This window comes from Pseudophryne corroboree, chromosome 1 (assembly GCF_028390025.1).
Source record: "Pseudophryne corroboree isolate aPseCor3 chromosome 1, aPseCor3.hap2, whole genome shotgun sequence".
Classification (NCBI taxonomy): Eukaryota; Metazoa; Chordata; class Amphibia; order Anura; family Myobatrachidae; genus Pseudophryne; species Pseudophryne corroboree.
In genome coordinates this window covers 925346935-925351940 of record NC_086444.1, presented here as the reverse complement: position 1 = coordinate 925351940, position 5006 = coordinate 925346935, and the positions used below count along the sequence as shown (strand labels likewise).

Here is a 5006-nt window from a genome sequence, read left to right as displayed (position 1 = left end):
ACAATATCTACAAACGATTGGATGGTAGGAGGAGAGTTGTAGGCGGGAAATGTATGACCTAGTGGGATAGTAAAAAGCATGTATGTATGAATCCAAGTCTGAGGGGCATGTTTCATTGTGCCGTATATGTTCTAGATAAGCTTCGAGGTATTGCGAAGTATACATTAAATCCTTCTTATCCCGTAAGGGTCTGTAAGTGGGCCAACAAACACTACCGAGCTCTTTTCGGCTTCTTGTTCCAACAAATGGGGTGCACATTTAGTTGAAGATACATGGAGGGGGAACATATGTGAGTGCTAGTATATGTGGATATCACCTGTGGACTATGTGTGTCATTAACTGAAGGTTGTAGAGATGAAGATAAGACACATATCTAAAACACATTCACATAACATTTTCGTTATCATTCTTGGGTGTAGTCGATGTCTTTTCCGGATCGGTGTATCTGGGCAGAGGGGGAGACAAAGGAAAAACGGGTGAAAGAAACAGGCCATGGAATTCATTTGCAATCCTTATCAAAACACTGTCTCTATGGATGGGTCATAAATTAAATCTGCTGCTGTAACAATGCCCCCGCTCCTTAGACTCATCAATTTTGTGCCGTGCTTGCGCCGCGTTAGAATTCGAACACACCTAAATATCAAGCCAATAATTATGACGACTCCCAGGATACAAAGGAGAAACTTTCCCACACTCATAATAACATTTTGAGCCCACTCTCCTAATCCTGAGAACCAATTTCGTGGGTTCAACCATGAGACCCAGCCGGTCAGTTCATTACTCATAGCAGTCAGGGTAAGGTTGTGTCTCCTCCGGAACTCCCACTTCAACTGCAATATATCATCCAACTTTTGATCGATAATCTCTGTGGGGTCGTCAGTGCTTTTTGTAATATACGTGCAGTACTTTACACCATATTGAGTTGTAAACATGGAAAAAAAGAGAAGAAAGAAGACTCTTTTTGGGAAGCACTCATATACAGATAATATTGTATGACTGACTGTCACAATAACTAACTAAAATACAATACTTTAATAATTCTCGTTAAAAAATTAATTACTGAGGAGTTCAATGAGCGCCGATATTTGTTTAAATGGTGACGTTGCGAAAATATAAAGAAATTGTTTGTAGCTTACAAGGTACAAATACCTAATATAGGCCGAGATGGGTAACTCTGTACATTTGTGAAACAGACACACCAACTATAGGACAGCCTGTGGTCAAAAAATTGCTTATTCGATGTATATATATATGACCATCATTTGAAAACTGCTGTATATCCCAACTGGGAATTGAATCCTAGCAGGTAGTTGAATCATAGGTCATGACCGATAAGTGAGTCAGTGCTCTATTTTAGTGACAGAAAGGGTAGCAAATATTTGCAGTACCAGGGTGTTCCTTGGTGGTCTCCCATCCAAGTACTTAAACCGGCCCTCCACTGCTTGGCTTCCAAGATCAGATGAGATTGGGCATCTCCAGTGGGGTATGACCGCAGACCTTATGCTTACCCTTGTCACACTGTGTCCTAATTGGGCACAGATAGGAGCCAATTTGCGATATTGTGTAGACCACAGGTGTCTATGCAGCTGATGAAAAAGAATCAGGAGTTTTTCTCTAACGTCCTAGTGGATGCTGGGGACTCCGTCAGGACCATGGGGAATAGCGGGCTCCGCAGGAGACAGGGCACATCTAAAAAGCTTTTTAGGTCACATGGTGTGTACTGGCTCCTCCCCCCATGACCCTCCTCCAAGCCTCAGTTAGGTTTTTGTGCCCGTCCGAGAAGGGTGCAAACTGGATGGCTCTCTTAAGGAGCTGTTTAGTAAAGTTTTTTTTTTAGGTTTCTAATCAGTGATTCCTGCTGGCGACAGGATCACTGCAACGAGGGACTTAGGGGAGAGACTTGCAACTCACCTGCGTGCAGGAGGATTGAAGTTTTAGGCTACTGGACACTGAGCTCCAGAGGGAGTCGGAACACAGGTCAGCCTGGGGTTCGTCCCGGAGCCGCGCCGCCGATCCCCCTTACAGACGCTGAAGAAAGACGGCAGAACGGAGGTCCGGAAACAGGCGGCAGAAGACTTCACAGTCTTCAGAGAGGTAGCGCACAGCACTGCAGCTGTGCGCCATTGTTGCTACACGGCTCACTGACACGGTCACGGAGGGTGCAGGGCGCTGCTGGGGGCGCCCTGGGCAGCAATATAAATACCTATTTGGCAAATAAATACATCACATATAGCCATTAAGGCTATATGTATGTATTTAACCCAGGCCAGTTTTCCTAATAACCGGGAGAAAAGCCCGCCGTGAAAGGGGCGGAGCTTATTCTCCTCAGCACTCAGCGCCATTTTCCTGACCAGCTCCGCTGGTGAGGAAGGCTCCCACTCTCCCCTGCACTACAGAAACAGGGTTAAAGAGAAGGGGGGCATTAATTGGCGATATAATTATATATTAAGAGCCCATATATAGAAACAACACCTTCTAGGGTTGTTATATACATTATGGCGCTTTTGGTGTGTGCTGGCAAACTCTCCCTCTGTCTCCCCAAAGGGCTAGTGGGTCCTGTCCTCTATCAGAGCATTCCCTGTATGTGTGTGCTGTAGGTCGGTACGTGTGTGTCGACATGTATGAGGAAAATGTTGGTGAGGAGACGGAGAAAATTGCCTGTAATGGTGATGTCACTCTCTAGGGAGTCGACACCAGAATGGATGGCTTACTTATGGAATTACGTGATAATGTCAACACGCTGCAAGCCGGTTGACGACATGAGACAGCCGGCGGACAAATTAGTATCGGTCCAGGCGTCTCAGACACCGTCAGGGGCTTGTAAAAACGCCCATTTACCTCAGTCGGTCGACAGACACTGACACGGACACTGACCCCAGTGTCGACGGTGAAGAAACAAACGTATTTTTCCTTTAGGGCCACAAGTTACATGTTAAGGGCAATGAAGGAGGTGTTACGTATTTCTGATACCACAAGTACCACAAATAAGGGTATTTTGTAGGGTGGGAATAAACTACTTGTAGTTTTGCCTGAATCAGATAAATTAAATGAAGTGTGTGATGATACGTGGGGTTCCTCCGACAGAAAGTTATGGGCGGTATACCCTTTTTCCCGCCAGTAGTAAGGGCGAGTTGGAAAACACACCTTAGGGTGGACAAGGCGCTCACACGCTTATAAAAAACATGGCGTTACCGTTTCCAGATACGGCCGCCCTCAAGGAGCCAGCTGATAGGAAGCTGGAAAATATCATAACAGTATATACACACATACTGGTGTTATACTACGACCAGCAATCGCCTCAGCCTGGATGTGCAGCGCTGAGGGGGCTTGGTCGGATTTCCTGACTGAAAATTTTGATACCCTTGACAGGGACAGGATTTTATTGTCTATAGAGCATTTTAAGGATGCATTTCTATATATGTGTGATGCGCAGAGGCATATTTGCATTCTGGCATCAAGAGTAAATGTGATGTACATATCTGCCAGACGAAGACACGACAGTGGTCAGGTGAGGCAGATTCCAGACGGCATATGGAAGTATTGCCGTATAAAGGGGCGGTCCATTGGACCTGGTGGCCATGGCAACAGCTGAAAAATCCACCTTTTGTTACCCCGAGTCACATATTGGCAGAAAAGGACACAGTCTTTTCAGTCTCAGTCCTTTCGTCCCCATACGGGCAGGCGGGCGAAGGCCAGTCATATCTGCCCAGGGGGAGAGGAAAGGGAAGAAGACTGCAGCAAGCAGCTCATTCCCAGGAACAGAAGCTCCTCACGGCTTCTGCCAAGTCCGCAGCATAACGCTGGGGCCGTACAAGCGGACTCAGGTGCGGTAGGGGGTCATCTCAAGAGTTTCAGCAACACTCGCAAGGGAACTCCGGGATCCTACATGTAATATCCCAGGTGTACATTGGAAATTCGAGACGTCTCCCCCTCACACAATTCACAGGCTGTATTCCCAGCAGGTGATAATCAAAGTACCCTTCTTACAACAAGGAAGGGGGTAGTATTCCACACTATATTGTGGTACTAAAGCCAACCGGCTCGGTGAGATCTGAAATATTTGAACACTTACATACAAGCGTTCAAATCAAGATGGAGTCACTCGGAGCAGTGATAGCGAACCAGGAAGAAGGGGACGATATGATGTCACTGGATATCAGGGACGTTTACCTACAGGTCCAAATTTGCCCTTCTCACCAAGGGTACTTCAGGTTCCTGGTACAGAACTGTCACTATCAGTTCAGACGCTGCCGTTTGGATTGTCCACGGCGCCCCGGGTCTTTACCAAGGTAATGGCCGGAATGAGGATTTTTCATAAAAGAAACATGGACGCTTTCCTGATAAGGGCAAGGTCCAGAGAACAGTTGGAGGTCGGAGTAGCACTATCTTAAGTAGTTCTACGACAGCACGAGTGGATTCTAAATATTCCAAAATCGCAGCTTTTTCCGACGACACGTCTACTGTTCCTAGGGAAGATTCTGGACACAGTCCAGAAAAACGTGTTTCTCCCAGTGGAGAAAACCAGGGAGTTATCCGAGCTAATCGGGATCCTCCTAAAACCAGGAAAAGTGTCAGTGCATCATTGCACAAGAGTCCTGGTAAAAATGGTGGCTTATTACGAAGCAATTCCATTCGGCAGATTTCCCGCAAGAACTCTTCAGTGGGATCTGCTGGACAAATGGTCCGGATCTCATCCTCAGATGCATCAGCGGATAACCCTATATCCAAGGAAAAGGGTGTCTCTCCTGTGGTGATTACAGAGTGCTCATCTTCTAGAGGGCCGCAGATTCGGCATTCAGGATTGGATGCCGGTGACCACGGAGGCCAGCCTGAGAGGCTGGGGAACAGTCACACAGGGAAAAAATTTCCAGGGAAGTGTGATTAAGTCTGGAGAATTCTCTCCGCATAAATAAGCTTAGAGCAAATTTATAATGCTCTAAACTTAGCTAGACCTCTGCTTCAAGGTCAGCCGGTATTGATCCAGTGGGATAACATCACGGCAGTCG

General features: G+C 46.5%; 1 pseudogene; it reads right to left on the bottom strand.

Moving 5' to 3' along the window:
- Positions 1 to 1376: 1376 nt before the first annotated feature.
- Positions 1377 to 1497, bottom strand: LOC134940044 (5S ribosomal RNA; annotated as a pseudogene).
- Positions 1498 to 5006: the final 3509 nt, after the last annotated feature.